Source organism: Petromyzon marinus, chromosome 50 (genome assembly GCF_048934315.1).
Source record: "Petromyzon marinus isolate PM22_M1 ecotype Great Lakes invasive population chromosome 50, UKy_Petmar_22M1.pri1.0, whole genome shotgun sequence".
Lineage (NCBI taxonomy): Eukaryota > Metazoa > Chordata > Hyperoartia > Petromyzontiformes > Petromyzontidae > Petromyzon > Petromyzon marinus.
Genome location: NC_133716.1, coordinates 7,232,299 through 7,250,091, shown reverse-complemented (window position 1 = coordinate 7,250,091; position 17,793 = coordinate 7,232,299). Strand labels below are relative to the sequence as shown.

General features: G+C 47.1%; 1 long non-coding RNA gene across 1 annotated transcript in view; it reads right to left on the bottom strand.

Moving 5' to 3' along the window:
- Positions 1–13,083, bottom strand: part of LOC116953171 (uncharacterized) — a 44,865-nt gene extending 31,782 nt beyond the window's left edge. The window contains exon 1 of the long non-coding RNA XR_012947185.1: positions 12,834–13,083. This is a non-coding gene — a long non-coding RNA (uncharacterized LOC116953171). The remainder of the gene's footprint in view (positions 1–12,833) is intronic.
- Between the last annotated feature and the right edge of the window lie 4,710 nt (positions 13,084–17,793).

Sequence of the window (17,793 nt, the reverse complement as noted above, 5' to 3'; positions counted from 1 at the left end):
TTGCGAACCGTCACACCGCAGCAACTACTGTAGTTGTAAAACAACTTGTTCCGTGTAAAACTTCAATGAACCAGATGGCCCTTAACAACTATGAGATAACAAATGTGGCACGGGTTATTGCGCGCGTTAGTAATATCAAGGGTTTTAGAGGTAGCTCACAGTTCAGAGCGCAGGGCCAGCACTGCTGGACTCTTGGGTTGCGATTGAACCGGGTTTAACGAGTCTAGCGAGTCCATGGGCTCTGCCCGCTCACCAACGCATGTTCCTACACACGCACAAATAAAGAAGAAGAAGAAGAAGAGAAAAAATACCCCTCATCCTATTACACTTTCTTAATTCGAAAGGTTGTGAAATAAGTTTTCGATTTTTCACGTGACGCATTTGTGTTTTTTTTACCCGATTTAAAGTTGCTTCATTGCTGTACTTTTTTTTATTTTGCGAAAGTAATTTTTGGTGACTCAGGGTCCCCCCTGCAATTGAGGCTCTGGCTTGGTCACTGGAGTTCGTCACCTGGTTAAACATTATAAACTTGAAACTTACCCTTTTTTTTACTTCATTCGGCTAAACTCCAGCTCTTAATGATGGGCCATTTCTGTTGATTGCCATTTATTGAAAATCAGCGGTGTGTGTGAGAGAGTGCCTTCCCTCACGTAGAAAAAAATGAACAAAAATCACTGAAATGGATTTCAGAAGAAGTCCTCCAAACTCCGCTTCTGTGGGAAGTGTTATAACACGGTGGCGAAATGTTAACTACCTCGCCTGGTATGCATGAGGTTGTGGGTTCGATCCTGGCCAACGCCTGTATCTCTCAGCACGCGTTTAGAGTATTTTGCCGCGATACATTTCCACATGATGATAAGCCAGTCCTGTTGAGCTATAATTTGTGACCAGGTCGCTTCTTGAAAAAAGAAAGCTGTAGAGCTCAGTGGGCCTTACCTAATAAAATAATAATATTTATCCAGTGCTGTGTGACAACTTTAAGAGGGTTTGTCATTTTTGTTCTGACACTAGGGGCACAGTATAACAATGGGATGACATTTTGTTAACATTGTTAACATATATACATGCGTAGGAAAAAAGAGTAAATAATTAAAGATGCCTTAAGTTGAATTGCTCGCTGAGGAGGAGCGTACGAACGATTTGTAGACCCCCACCACCTTGCATCAGCGGCGCGTGTGCTGCTAGCTCAAGCGGACTCGTTGGTGGCGGTCGTTTGTTGTACAGCGAAGAAGTGACAAGGCTTGTGAATAAGCGACACATTCAGAGCGCCTACGTTTTTTTTCTTTTCGCCTGGAGAATAAAATCAAAAGTAAAGCGTGCCCCCCTCCACCAACCCCCCCCCCCCCCCCTCACGGCCTGGTCTGGCAGAATGGGGCCGGCACCCTTGGTGTAACTTGAAGTGTGTAATCTGTGAAATTCCACCCGTTCCCTTTCCTCCATCCACCCCCTTACCAAGCCATACACTAAGAATATTGAATATTATAGGTGCATCTCTCTCTCTTTTTCTCTCTGTCTCTGCCAGAATCGCTGCTTATTAATTTATGGCGTGGTTTTCACATTTCTGCAGCTGTGTGTTGTTTTTCGGAGCCTATCGTGAGTTTCTCTCTCACCGTGCATCAGTCGTTTGTCAGATCTAAGTGTGTCGCGCCTTTGCAAGTGATCTGCCGGCGATGCTTAAGGATCATCTGACACTTTCTTTCATCTCCAAACACTCCTCCCCCCACCTTGGCTGCTTTTTTTTTCCCACAGCTTGACATATTTTTTAAACTTCACAATGACAGTGGTGTTGGCTCTCCGATGTGTGTCTTCGGGGTTGTGTCGCGCAGTGTCCGGCATGACATTTGCGTGATGTTATCGCTCCACTTCCTGGGAATTTCTTCAAAACCCTCAATTGAATTGAGAATGTTCCTGAATTTGAGCCGCACGTGCAATAGCGTTCTTGAAGAAACTTATTCAAATCTTTACCACCGCGTAGGTTTTTGCGGTTGCGCCAAACATCTCTCCGATGCATGCACGTTTTGTATGTTGAAGTTATTTTGCCCGTCATGGTGTCCGACATTTCGCTGCATCATGCTGGGAGCTTCTTCAGGAAACATTTTTTTTTCTAGAATGGGTTCTACGGCGTCGGTTTTTCGCGCTTGTGGCGTGTCACCTCACGATGTGTTGTCGGGACGTACCGCGCGTCGTTTAGCACATCTGGCGATTCCGCTCCACGTTTTTCAGCTCCTGCAGAAGCTCCCAGCACGTGGAACGAAACGTCGGCCACCGTGGCACAACCGTGAAAAAAATCCGACGCAGTGCAAAAGATGTGCGTTTATTTTACGGGTTGAGTCTTCCACGGTATAAACTTATTTCCGGCAGATGTTGGCACTGTTATAGTGCATGCCGCTCGAGGTTAGCGATTGGCGGACCGATAATTTGTACCACCTTAGCGGATTTACTTATCACGCGAGGTGCGTACCTATAAATGTGTGAATGTGCACATTAATATTTAAATTTCGGGTCAAAAGATGTTGTGCGCGGTTAATTTAGCCACTATAAGTCGGATGAATTAAACTCCACCTATTTAATTACCAAAGTTAATTAGGAGCCCGAGTTTCTAGGGTGCTATTTCCTTGGCAAAGATGGAGGGAGGATACTAAATTAACTTGAACCAGATGTCGTGGTAATTGTGTATAATTTAGGATAAAATAACGGATTGAAATTAAACCAAAAAACGTCACGTTCCACATAAACGCACTGTTCTTTAAATTTACTTAATAAAATAGGGTAATGTAATTTTTAAAACTTCCAAAACTTAAATTCGTAATGTCCTTTATTCAGGAAATCTGACTCTTCTCACAAGGGTTCTGCTGGATTTGATTGTTTGGCCCGTTCCATTCATCCGTGTTTGGTTTCATGTGCGAGGGAAGCGGTGAACCGAGGCGTACAAGGGAGTAACACTCGAAGCTCCACACAGATAGATTCAAGGATCCACTGCTATATTGCAATATCCTTGTCACCCCGAAGGCCAAGCCGACGACACCTTGTATTCCAAGGCAGCCTTCCATCCAATTACTATCCAGACTCAACTGAGCTTAGCCTAAGAGATCTCTCGAAACCGGGAACATTGACGGTGATTTGGTTGCAAATCAGCCGGGTGCCGTGTCGTGGCTCGGGAAAAACCAGAGGGCTTCCATCGGAACGGCGAAGCGGATTCCTCTTCGTCAGCGTGCGCCGCGTAATTTTGTTTTTATTACACGCTTTCTTTTAACTCACTCTGTCTGTTGTTGTTGTTGTTGTCGTTGTTGTCGTTGTTGTCGTATCCTCAAATCTTGTAACTCAATTTTAACCCACTTCCCAATGTGGCATCGACTGCAAACTTGGTATACTTATGTCATACTGATGACAATACTATATTCTATCATAAAAATATATATTTTTACAACATTCTTTTTGGAAATGTTATGTTTCGGCTTGGGTCTAATTGTCCACGGTCAACTGACGTTGGCTATAATTGGTCACGGTCCCCCTTACGTTGTGGCAAGCTTCGGGGCCACTTCCTGGAGTAGTGGAGTTCTGCCATTACTAGTACATTGCTTAAAAGCGTGTTTTAAAAAAAAGTTGTTTTTAAATATTACTTATTTTGCAATTCGCGTCCCGGTAAAAAAATGTTGCGGGTGAGGGGAGGGGGCCGGGCAGATTCGCACAAATGCCCCTGAGGAAGGAGGCCAATGGGGAGAGGCAGGAAAGGGGATGGATGAGGAAATCCCTTGGATTTTTGTTTTTTAACGAACTCGCTCATAGGGGGGAGAACTGCACGAAAAAGTAATAACGAAAATAAATAAATGAGCTCGTAATCTCACCGGAATGCTATTTGTATATTTAACTCGCAGTAATAAGGATGTTAAGCGAACAATTCATAATAAGTCACTTTGGTTCCATTGAATCCAAAATAAAGGAAATAATACATCGTTAGTCGTGCTTTTAAACGGACGCAGTTTTTAATTTCGGGAAATCCCAAGGGCTTGGTTTCCCATGAAATGTAATTTCCCTAAAATGGACAGTTTTAAAGGATGTCGAGGGAGGGCTTTTTCACCCTTTTGATGAGCAACGGTTTAACAACGCAACCTTTGTTAGGAATGCACGAAGTCGTTGCCGATCGGCGAGTGGTCGCGTGACTAGATACCAAGGCCGTAGCCATGCAGTCAACATTGGGGGGGACCAAATCTTCCAGGGGGGTTGGGTGTCCCCCCCCCCCCCCCCAGAAAGAAAATCTAAATTTGAAAACGAATTTCCTGCCTAAAATCTTGAAAAATGTTACTAACACATGGGATGGACTTTTTATTTCTTTTTTTCAATAATGTCTAATAGTGTATTGTATTACATTGCTCTGTTTTTTATTTTCTTATCTTTTCTTGTTTCATTGTATGTATGGATTAATAAAGTATAACCACAATCATATAAGAGAAATCTATTTTATAGCAATATATTGGGGGGACATTTTGAGCATATTTGAATATTGGGGGGGGGGATGTGTCCCCCCCCCCCCAATATATATATTATAATTATGGCCTTGGTAGATACCAACGCCCCCCTTTCGCTGATTCGCTCTCAGCGTCATTCCTGCTCCACACACACACCCGCCTCCCCCCTCCCCGCATCGCCCCCCCACCTCCCCCGTCCAAGCTCTGCGGTCCTCTATGCATGTGACAGGAAAACCACGCGTGTGAGAGGACAACACTCTCTCCCATGCAGAAGGGACAGGTGGGAGTCCACATTTAAGGGTATAGCGCCTCAATGCCCGCAGGGAGGGAGCCTCACAACAATTGTGCGATCCACCAACCCTTATCTCCACAACGCTGGATTACCGGCTATGTGCATAGCCACCACCATCCTCAGATTCTCACCCATCTGCTCCCCAAAAGCTTGCTCAGCTCTGCCTTTAATTTCCCCAGATCACGGACGGGGGAAAACAGCAGAATGGGTTCTTTTTTTGTGCACTAACCCTCATATTTCTGAATTCTGCTGGCTCTGTTGTGTCGCTAAAGAGGGTAAATAAGAAATTAATATTTTTTTGCAAATTGGCACCGGACTCCGGAGCGCGTGGCAATATTCTGCAAAGCAGCCGCGTGTATGCACGTGTGTGTGTGTGCATGTGTGTGTGCATGTGTGTGTGTGTGCATGTGTGTGTGTGCGTATGCGTGTGTGTATGTGTGTGTGCGTCAAGGGATGGCTCCCTATTGCTCAACCACGTTATGTATGCTGTTGACTTGGTAATAGCTGCTCAGTCAGAGGAGGAGTTGGAGACGCTGCTGCTGAGACTGGAGCGTGCCACTAAGAGGTGGGGCCTTACCATCAGCCCCACCAAAACTAAGCACCTGCCTGGGTATTTTGTACCATCGGACACTCCACCCCCACAACTCCCAATCGGTGATGGGGCAGTTGTGGAGAGAGTGGAGAGTTTCCCATACCTGGGCAGTGTGCTTATGACTGGCTCCAGTTTAACAGCAGAGGTCTCACTCCGAATCAGTCGAGCGGCAATATCTTTTCATCGGTTGCGTAACGCTGTGTGGAAGCTACCTGGTCTGTCGCTCCGCACTAAACTTCAGGTCTTCTCGGCCACGGTCATTCCCTCCCTTCTCTACGCTTGCGAAACGTGGACCCCCCTAATGGAACATCTTCGCCGGTTAGAAACATTTAGGCTGGCCTGCCTACGATCCATCCTGGGTTTAACCAGACTGGATTGTGTGAGGAGCTCACAAATCCTTGAAAGATCTGGGCAGGGTCCCATCGGTGAGCTCCTCCGGCAGGCAAGGCTGCGATGGCTGGGTCATGTAGCCCGCATGCCCAGCCACCGCATGCCGAAACAGCTTTTGTTTGGCCGGATTGAGGGGGCTAAGCGGGCGCGGCACGGGCTAGAGAAGAGATGGAGTGATGTGGTACAGGAGGACGTGGAGCTGAGTGGACTTGCCGATGACTGGTACCAGCGGTGTCAAGATCGGCCTCTGTGGAGGAGGCTCGTGAAGGATGCTACTGGGCAGTTGGAGGCAGTCGCCCTCCAACAACAACGGAGGGCGGAGGAGCGACGCTCACAACAGCGAGCGGAGCGCCGGGTGGCTAAAGCACAGCAGGTTGGCACAGTAGGGGGCACAGGTGGTGCATCAGCCAGTCATCTCAGTCAGTCGACCCATGGCACCTGGGTCTGCCCCGTGACCTCCTGCCAGCGGGCGTTCGACACTTCACGTGGCCTCAGGGTGCACATAGCCTGGCACAAGCGTCGTGGTGACGTCACCGCCACTTAGTGGCGAATGGCGGTTGTTGTTGTTGTTGTGCGTGTGTGCATGCAGGGTCGGAGCCAGGGGGGTGACAGGGTAGACAATTGTCACCCCCGAAAAACAAAATCGAAAATCTGAAACATTCTGCGTATAAGCGTACGACACTCGGTCTGGCCGACTCCGTGCAACTGCATTGTCAGAGTGTGTCGCCAACCGATGGCGTCTAGTTCAACAGCCTGACTCTCTAATCATTCTTGAAATTAAAATTTGTTGAATGTCACCCCGGGCTGAAAATCCTGGCTCCGCCCCTGTGTGCATGTGTGTGTGCATGTGTGTGTGTGCATATGTGTGCATGTGTGTGTGTGCATGTGCGTATGTGTGTGGGTGTGAATGTGTGCGTGTGTGCATGTGCGTGTGCATGTCTGTGTGTGCGTGTGCGCATGTGTGTGTGTGTGTGTGCATGTGCGTATGTGCATGTGTGTGGGTGTGTGTGTGTGTGCATGTGTGTGTGTGTGTGCATGTGCGTGTGTGTGCATGTACGCGTGTGTGCATGTGTGTGTGTGTGTGCGGTCGGGCGTCGTGCTGACCACCCACCCCCCTCGTGTGCCGTGCCGGCCTTCATCGGTGCCCGCTAACAGCACTTGTCCCAAAAAGTATGTTAGGCTCGGGGGATCTTTGTCTTCGTGTGCGTACATGCGCACGTGCGTGCGAGAGAATTCAGTGCCGGTGTGAATTCCCACCCCCCGGGGGGAGGAAAGCACGACCCGCGTCTGTAACGCTGCGAGCGAGACGCTGCGCATCGGGATTTTGCGCATCTTGGCGAGCGAGTAATGAATAGTCGACTGCATAAGTACGCGGACGGATAGCTACGGTGGTTTCAGCTGGAACGCGCGAACACGAGGAGTGAACGTCGACGCGTCGAGGCGCGCGTTTCGCTACCCGCATGCAAGAGCGTGGATTTTCAAAAAAAAAAAAAACAAATGTGCGAATGTCTCGTCGCGGTTTAAAAAATGTTAGTTGCATTCGTGCCCATCGTTTAGGTTTTTATTTTTGAATGTGGTCACCGGTGGATGTTGGACATCGCTTGTCCATTTTATTGTTGTTGTTGTTGTCGTCAGGCGTCTGTGGGGCTCACTGAGCTGTTGACGGATGACCCAGTGGGGGGGGGGGAGGGACGCACGGACCAGTCGTGCGTCCGCGTCGTCGTCAACTGACAACTGCGCGACGTTGGACGCCGGGAAACAATACAGAGGATGTTTCAGCGTGGCACCAGCAACTGTGGGTGCTCGTGCCCTGCTGAGGAGTGGGCAAAACTATCGGGGGCATCTCAGGCAGGGCCTCCAACAACAATTTGACAGAAAACAGAACTATTACAACTCTGTCCCCTGTTCGAACTTTATCGAGTAACCAAAATAAACTCCAACAGTTGCATAACCATCTCGTTCATGTTATCCTTGGCTATAGATTGCTTTACCTCCCTCCACTCCCTCCTCCACTAGCTAACCACCATCACCAGCAGGGCCAGGCTACAAGATCTCCTGCCTCCACTTCCTCCTCCACTGGCTTCCCACCATCACCAGCAGGGCCATCTACAAGATCTCCTGCCTCCACTCTCTCCTCCACTGGCTTCCCACCATCACCAGCAGGGCCAGCTACAACATCTCTGCCTCCACTCCCTCCTCCACTGGCTAACCACCATCACCAGCAGGGCCATCTACAAGATCTCCTGCCTCTACTCCCTCCTCTACTGGCTAACCACCATTGCCAGCAGGGCCGGCTACAAGATTTCCTGTCTCCACTGGCTTTCCACCATCACCAGCAGGGCCATCTACAAGATCTCGTGCTGCCTGTGCCACTGTGCCTCTACTTTCACTTTTCCACCGCACCTCTCTCCGCTGCTGTCACGCTGCACTAAAGCTCACGGTGGAACTCTCAGCAGCACGACCCACAACCTCCTCTCCACACAGAGGACCGGAAACCGCCACAGCCAGGCATAGTTTCTCCGTAGCAGCCCCCGCACATCTGGAACTTAGCCATCATCGTCCCGCTGCTACTGCACATTCGCAGCAGCAGCATTCAATTGACAGCACCCTCTAAGCGACACTTAAAGGCCCCAAGCTCCTCTCTCGCCTGGCTTTCCAGAGACGCTGAGCTTGGCTCCACATTTCAGAGTCACGGTCTTTTATGTCTCTGGGATATTGTGCGCATCTTTCAACTGGGGAAGGCTTCCGTCTCGATCAGCACTTTGATGTTTGATGTCCGTGAGATTGAGGTTTTCCTCTTCCCAAAGCTCCTCCCAGTGTTCCCTCCATCACTGTCCCCTGCAGCCGATCACCATTCACACCATGCTCACGTATTCATGGTATTTTTGTTTCCCGTACTTGATCTCAACTTCCTAGTCTCGGTTCTTTGTCTGTGCCTATTCTATCTAGGGTTTTATCATTCATTTCACGTTCATAACACATTTCAAGAATTCTCCTGAAGGTTTTCAATTTCCAAGGCAGTGATTACCATTTGTCCTCCTTGTTCAAAGTCCGTATTCACATTTACTCATTAGCTATTCAATACACCTTCACTGTTAATTCAGATGTCTATAATTTGACATGCTTATTCAATTACGTGAATGCGTAATATTTAATCACTATTATTATAATATAATCTCGATGGCGAGATGTTAACTACCTCGCCTGGTATACAGGAGATCGTGGCTTTGATCCCGACCCTGACCCTGTTGTATGTTTGGACTTTGCGTGCTTTCCCTGCGGTCGCGTGGATTTTTCTCCGGGTCCTCCGGTTTCATCCCTCCACATTTAGAATCAGCGTCACCCGTCTCGAGTATTTGGCTGCTGTAAATGTCCACGTGATAAGGCAATTAGTTGAACTATCATTTGTGGCCAGGTCGCTTCTGAATGAGAGCTATATCGCTCAGCGGGGCCTTACCTGGTAAAATAATAACATTGAAATATGCTTTTATTGTATGAGCAAACCTTGTGGGCAAAATGTTTCCCAACCATCAAGCCACTTGTGGAATGACGCTCTCCTTCAATCTACTGTTTTGGAGTGGTGATGAAGTGTTTGGTACACTGCACTATAAACCCTGATACCTGAGTTCGATCTCCAGCTGTGACGACAAAGTTAAATCTGAAACGTTTTGGGTCACCCCCCCACCCCCGCCAATCCCCCTACACCAACCCGCACTGATCTGTGTGGTGAACTATGGTCAAACAACCCTCATGGCAAACATGGTGTTGGGAGTCCATCAGTATTGGATCGGCAACAGGGCTGTACGGTACATTGCGATTATTTAACCTACTGATTTCATTGCAAACGTGTTGAACTTAGCCAACGTCACGAGAGAACTACTACAAGGAAGAATCACACGAGTTGCAACGTACTGTATGTTGGTGACAAGAGTCCGCACAGCTGAAGCTTTGGAGGATCAAAGTGAACATAATCGTGCGTCTGGGTGTTGACCGCCAACTGCCGTGACGTGCAACGCCGCGGGTGACGCCGGTGCCGAGCCGAACGTGAGCGAGGGTGGATTTCAGAGCGGCTGAAAGGCTCCCCCAAGTTACGATCGGACCAATATCGCATCCATATGCAAAAGGCGTCTCCGAGACACGCCGCGGTCGTGACGACAATGTATAATAAGGGTGAAGTAAGAATCGTGGGTACACACCCGAATGCGCAGTGCGTTTGCGTGTGTGCATAATAGACAAATGTGGAGTACGATCCTGGCCACATTAATCTCGATGTGCCGTGACTAATTTAATAGGCACTCACTATCAGCGCTTGTCCCAATAGTCTCTGCAGCTAAGCAGGGCCCTTTGTCATTGCGCTGTCTGCGTTGGAGACGCTGCACTCTTACACATTGTTCGGAGGGCCATTCCAATCATGAGAGCGACAGACGCTTTTAGGGAAAGCAATGTGCACGGCGCATTTCACGCAAATGGGGTTATAGCATTGGACGGAGAACCTCACGATGAGAAATGTTCAATAATATTTTTCTCTCATAATAAAGGTTTTTGGGTTAGATCGCGTTATTTATAAATGTGTCGTAACCCTCCACCACCCGACACGGCCAATCAGCAAAAAAAAGTGTCACGTTGACAAAAGACAAATAATTCACTACTTTAGCCCACCGGTGTGTTGTTAAAGAGTGAATCCACAACATTTACAGTTTGAGTACGACGTTTCGCTGGTAAATACATCCAGCATCATCGGGCAATTCGCCAGAAAGCCTACGTGTTAAACTGAATATTTTTCTCTGTAATTGTTTTAACCACAAGTCCACCCTTCCCTGGATGTGCTCTCGGCAGAGTGTCCATTAGGATTTCTCGCAGAGCAGTGGCCATCCCTTCGTGTATTAGAGAATGGCCCACGGAAGCGGACATCACAGAGCTACCTCTGAGATCTCTTTCTTCAAGTATAGCTTCCGATCGACGGCAGTGAGATAACATTTCCCGTCCAATCTAGATTTGAAGTTTTCGTGACTGCAGGGATCCATACTCTTTGGTTCTTTCGGTAAAGTCACGTAGGTATAAAATAAATTAAATCACGACGTTTGTTGCGCCCGAAACGTCGTTATTTAATTTATTTTATTTTATACCTACGCGACTTTGCCGAAAGAACCAAAGAGTATTTACCGCCCACCCCAATACGTAGAATCACGTTTATCACGTGACGGTCAACCCAGTGTTTGAATTACCAGAGCTGGAATTTATCCAAATACTGAAACGAATTAAATGTCATGGCTTTTATTTTGGACAGTCAGTGGTGACACGTGAGGATAAAAACTATATATATAAAACATAGGCACCATTTTTTAAAATTAATTTGTAAAGTTTCTTCCACAGTAGGTTGGTGCTGCGAAACGCTAAATAACCCATTTATCTCGCTCGTGGTGGATGTGCACGCTTGCAATTCAGAACTGTAGAGATGAGGGCTGGTGGATCGTACAAATGTTCCAAAACTCCCGTCCCGAGCCATACCCTGGGTTTGCCAGGCAAATGCAGTCAGGGAAATGTGGACTCCATCTGTTCCGTCTGTATGGAATCGAGTGTTTTCCCCTTCCATGCATTTGTTGTCTCTGGGTGCTGCAGTTTCCTCCCACATGTCAACGCCGATTGGTCGATAACACCTTCATATATAGAGGACCACAGAGCTTCGGTAATTGTTGGCACCAGCTCATCGTGTGGTTGCCTTTATGTTTGTCTGTGGTTCCGCGTGCCTCTGAGTCGACTCTCTCCCTACGAGAGTGAGTGAATACTGTTCGTCACATTACAAATCGAAATTATTATTTTCATTTCAATTTCATAATTGTAATTCCACAGCTGCGGGATCACAAACCGTACCGTGTTCACACAGAGATGTAAATATTCCCCAGATGTGCATTACAGATGGGTGATTCCCATCTTAATGATCTTAATGATGGGAATCACCCATCTTTAATCGAATGCGATTCCGAGTGATGTGGCTGCGGGGGAGGGGTGCGATACATTGCACAGAATCAATTAACCGATAGCAATGATGGTCCGGATTCAACTGCTTTGGATCCAACCGGCCAGAATTCGTTTTGCGTGCGCACGTGTGTGTGTGTGTATCGCAAGAGTGTGCAAGGATAGACACAGAGAGAGAGAGAGAGGGCAGGGTAGATTGTCGAAGGCTAGGGTTTTAATGTACCTGGCCACACATAAATATATCGGTGGCAACAAATATATTGGGAATGCGCTCCGTGCGACAAAAATAAATAAACATTTGCCCATGTGCGTGGATGCGTGCCAATGAGCATATTTCATGCCGTATTTATTTAAGATGTGTACAGTCGCACACATGTAACATGTGCTTGCGCTGTTGCGTTCGTGTAACTATGGCAGTATATATCAGTGAAATGCAGTGAAACAATTATTCCGTTTCTTTCCACGACATCGATTTAAATAAGCAGTTCAACGATCAGCATGGAAATATGACACGGGTTGCATGCTATGGGGATGTTTGCAGTCTAAGTTTCCCAAAACAAAGACATTGCGCATTAGAATCGCAGCGGGTGCCACTTGTCGAATTACCACGGCAATAAATAGCACACACATGGTTTCTACATTACCGAAAGAATCAAGAATATGAATCCCTGCAGTCACAAAAGCTTTAAATCAAAAAAATTATTTCTACATTTAACGATTATAACCCCCCCCCCACCCCAAACACACACAGAATTACAAATCATCACAATTGTTCCTAAGAAAACTACCAAAACACCGCAACGTCTACGGAGCCCAATCATCCATCTTATTCCAAAGTGACTAGTTACCAAACACGGTGATGAACGCTCGCGATAAGTTCGCAGCTTCCCGTCACGGAAATGAAAGTGGGAATGATAAATTAAAAGACAAAGTTCAATCCCTGCGGTTGGCCAAATCTTTAGCGCTATTGATTGCCGGTGCTCGCAGTCCCGGGCATACGCCGCGGTAAGCAAAAAATTTGCCCGTAGTGACCATCCCCGTCACGCAATAAATACCACACGCCGGCGCATTTCTGTAGTGCTTGTGTTTGTGTCACCGGCCACCGCTTCCTGCTCACGTCCATCTCCACTCCCTCCCCGCCCAGAGAAGAGTCGACGGGCGAGGGGCCGGTCTACGAAGCAGGCTGCGGGCCCGCGCAGTAACTCCTTGACCGTGTGCCATCGCTCCATTGCCCTGGGAAGACCGTTCGGCTGTAATTTGAAGAGGCCCTCCACCGTTCTCTCTTTTTTTTCTCTGTCTCGCTCGCTCTCTCCCCTCGGTTCCGTTTTATATTTGCGGACGATAACCATGGGGCTCGGGATATGTTTGATGTGGAGGGGGGTGGGGGGGGGGGGTCCCCTTTGTTGATTCGCTTTCCGCCACCTCCCCCACCCCATCGTGACTTCGCATTTCCCTTCTACGACCTCGTCCTTCCCACTCCCTTTTCTCTACCCCTATAACTACCGACCTATCTCAATTTTGTCCCCGTTGATGAACATTTTTGAAACTTATTGAACTATCAAATTAGCAGTTTCCTGTCCACCAACAATCTACTACTTCTAAAACAATCTGGGTTCCGAAAAAAATACAGCACCACATCTGCTGCATTAGACTCTCTGAATCACATTTACAATAGCCTTGATGATAAGCAGAACTGTGTCCGTCTCTTTCTTGACCTGTCCAAAGCTTTTGATACAGTAGACCACAACACCCTGCTTAGTAAACTAAGTTGCCTTGGTTTTTTTCCGAAAACGCAGTAAAATGGTAAAAAATGTACCTCTTTTCTCGCACCCAAACTGTATTCACAGATGGTTGGAGGTCAAACAGTGTTAAGATAACAAAAGGGGTTCCACAGGGTTCCATCCTCGGCACCCTCTTGTTCTCTCTTTATGTCAATGACTTGGGCACTGACCTGGATCATTCCAAGGTAAATCTTTTTGCAGATGACACGATACTGATTACTGCTGGCCGCTCTCAGGATGACGTGATTGCTAAGCCTCAGGGTGATTTCAACAAACTACAACATCAGCGAGTTGCTCTTAAACTAGTCCTGAATACCTCCAAAACCAAGGTGCTATGCTTCTCACTAGGACTAAAGCAGGAAGTTATTTTCCACAATTACATTCCTTAAATAATGATCAAATAGAGCAAGTCAAGATGTATAAGTATCTTGGGGTCATCCTGGATTCAAAACTGAATTTTAAAGATCACATTGATTATATTGGTAAAAAGACAAAAATAAAAATTGGTTTTCTGTATCGACACAATCACTGCTTCCCCCCTATGTTCCGTTTGGAATTGATAAAAACTACCATACTGCCGCTACTTGATTACTGTGACATAGTGTATAAATCAGCCCCAAGTACTGTACTGAAGAAGCTTGATTCCATCTATCACTCGGCCTTAAGATTTACATTGAACTGCCCATATAGGACTCACCACTGTGATCTCTACATTGGGTCAAACTTAACATCTCTTAATGTTCGACGGCTTGTGCACCAGATCTTATTTAGTCACGATGTACTTACAAAAAAAATCCGCAGAATGGTTGCTGGATCTGCTCTCTGTTTCAAAGAACAATTTTGACCTAAGGTCTTCGCTCATTTACCAGCTTCACATTCCCTATTGCCGTACAAAAACTGGAGGAAGGGCTTTTGCTATTGATGCCCCCAGGGTCTGGAATGCTATTGCCAATAAACTGCAACTTGAATCACTACTTATGAGATCTTCACTCAAAACTGCTCTAGTGGAGTTACCCCTAGCTGCCACTGCTATTCAGTGGCCTAAAATTAAATAAAATGTTTCGCTCCGGATGACCGCTGCAAAGTATTATCTGTATTTTGATTGAGTGTGCTGATCTTAAAGGTGCATTGAAAAATTTAATACTCCGACTGATGCTCCTGTTGTTGTGGAGTGACTCATGCAGCCAGCTATGGTTCCAGGGTTTGGTGGCACATGTTGTTTATGTCGTTTATTGTGAAATTTCGGTCACAGTTCCTATGCTCACTGTTACATTGCTTTTATGGCTTTATTTTGGTGATTTCGAAAACGTTTTTTGGTTTGGCCATGTTTGTTTGTTGTAGTACGGAGTTAGACTGATGGCCTTAATCTAAGTTGTCTTGTGGTTATTGTTGTTGTTCTTTGACTTTTGCACACAGCGTTGGTGTACGGTGCTTTTTCTGGAATTTTTTGCCGTTTTTTCCTAGATTTTCTGTTTGCACAGTCACATAGTCACTTTAAGATGTTTTCTTGTTCATGTTTTTGTTTTTTTGTTTGTTGCGGTTGCACCCGATTCAAGAGCCGAATGGCTCACAGGGTTATACCAAATAAATGAAACTGAAACTGAAAGCTTTCCCTTCGGTGTCCTAGAGCCCTAGATCACAGCCGCGGGGGGGACCGGGTGGGGTGTGGGTACGGCTGTTTTGTCACAAGCTCGCCTACCCACCCCGTTGGCTGTCTACTTCGATCCTGTTCTGTTGTTGAAAAGCTTAAATAATTATTAATGGTATTGTTTAAGGTTTAATGGGGCTATACTTTTTGGGAGATTCCCATCCTTGCATTTTCAATTTCTGGACTTGATCTAATTTTGCCACCACCCCTGAGTCGTTATTTAACATTAATCTGCTACGAGGAAGGGCCATATGCCAAAAGTTTCGTCCCTTATAGATATATATTTTCCCTCCTCTTAGGGCATTTCCATTGACGAATGTGTTACCGGTGATGCGTCACAACTTATTTTTGCTTTTCCACCTTGGGTACTTGTCAGTTCCGGATTTTGAATGTTGATGTCGCGATTGTACAGCAAAGTTCAAATGAAAACGGAAGAAAACACATTTTAATTCTGCCTCATATCTGCCAGTACTACACACAATGATGCAGTGGTCCTTGCTACGCAACTACCTATACGATTAATCATTGTGCTACGGTCTTGCTTGTCAACCATAGTGGTGTGTATTTTTGTTATGCGTTTTTTTGGAGAGGGCTCCTTTAACATCTGAGACTCCTCGATCTGGAGTCTCCCTGCAGTTTGATACAATTTGCTTGTGGATCACGTTCTTCACGCATAGCAAACCAGCGCGCTTTCAGAATTAACACAAAAAAATATCTCTGGCATTAATTATAAAAACCCAGTTGGCCTTGCAGTACGGCACAAAGGATAAGCTAAATGCAAACAAACGTGCGTTTTTTTTAATTCGGTCTAAAATATTCAACTTAGTCTACATTCCTAACACTACTTGGAAACGCAGTTGCAAGGGCGGTGGGGAAGCATGGCAATGATGCCCTCCCCCCACGACTTTCCCTTCCCTATTTTAATTCCGCCGCGTTAATCCGGCGCTCACGATGCCAACGCAACCGGAGTGCGACTTTGAGGCCAAGGCGTTTGTGCCGCATTGGCACGTGGTGTGGCGGTGGTGGTTGCGGTGGTGGCGGTGGTGGTGTCGGTGGCGGTGGTGGTTGCGGTGGTGGCGGTTGTGGTGGTGGCGGTGGTGGCGGTGATGGTGGCGGTGGTGGCTCGTAAATAGCGGCACGGGGCAACTGAGCCCGGCCGGTGACGTGCGGTAGCCACCATCCACAGTCCCCGCTGCATTTACAAGATCAAATCTAGATTTACAAGATCCGTTTGTTTTTGGGGGTGTCGTCCTTCCCCCTCGCACCTCCGACGAGCACGGTTGGCTACGCACGGTGGCGAAAGAAGTTCAACATGCGTAGATCAGGCGATCAATTAAGGGTGCAGTTTGTACTCCCTCGTTTCGTATTTTTTGTTTACCGAAAAAATACACACCGTGCTTTTTACCCGCTGCAACGTGCGTTCGCCTTCACATCTTTAAAACCAACAAAAAAATGCTGATTGCGATACCGGCATCACGTAATGAGATAAAACGTCTGTTCGGATCTCCCGCTGCGCAGTGCAAACCTTTTGGCGTTCAGAACGGCACGCGAAAGCGGATACCACCAGAGCTTCCCTGTTGAGATCCCTTCTACCGTGCGGACCACACAGTCGCGGGCAGAACCTTCCCACTCGCTGTGCATATGAGAGTAATATTCGTCGAATGAAGGTCAAACCACTCCAGTTTATTTACTTCTCAAAGATTGAATTCTGCCATATGAAGTGTAGAACAATATTTATTTCGATGGTGTTTTTGTGTGTGTGTGTGCATGCAGTCTTTGCTGTGCCGGCTGAGACCATCAAGCTCATTTATACACGTGGGAACCCAGATCGATCGTAGGAACCCAAAATCCTGCTTTAGAACCCAGAAATCCCAGCGGTGCACGTTCAGCGCTCTGACCTCTGAGCCACCTTTGCCACCTTTCGGCTCGCATTGATGCATTAACGCTTGCCGACCCGGTGTCGCCTCGTCCCTTGTGTTCTTGCCGTGTTGCTGTGTCGCTTGAACGCCAGGAGCAAACAACCCACGCCCAGTCTCTCCACTCCCTAGGAGAGACTGACCCCGGTGACCTCTCGCGTTGGCTCGTCCGCGCGGAAAGAAGGCCTGGCAGTAAATTTGCAAGTGTTGGGATGTTCGGTGTCCCGGACAATTTAACCGACACTCGCGCTAAATAATGAACCACCCTCAGCAGCAACCTGAGAAAACAAGGTGCTGCTGAAATTAACACCCCTGACTTGCACGGCGAAGCGCAGTGTTGCCACGAAGCACAATCTTAATATGAAAATAGTCCAGCCAATTATTTTTTAAAATGTTCAAAGATGACTTTGTGGTGAGGTCGTTGCTGTTGTTGTTGTTGGGATCAAATTGTTGCGATAGCTGCATTTAAGTACCTTTACATTTTTTAAGGGCGCATATAAATTTCACTGAACATTAAGCGCGCAAACGATATATACAAGGCAAAGGTGCAGCCCTTGCAATGGCTTCCTTCTGTGACTGCTGGCAGAAGGAGCTCTACTGGAGAGAGCCCCCTCCAGAGAGTATTCTGTGGACTCTTTCATGCTTCACCGAAACAGGTAGCCACTCTTTACCCCACCACACGCAACTTGCCGTTCGACTGACTGCGGTGTAGCCATTTAGGGGCCGTCCATA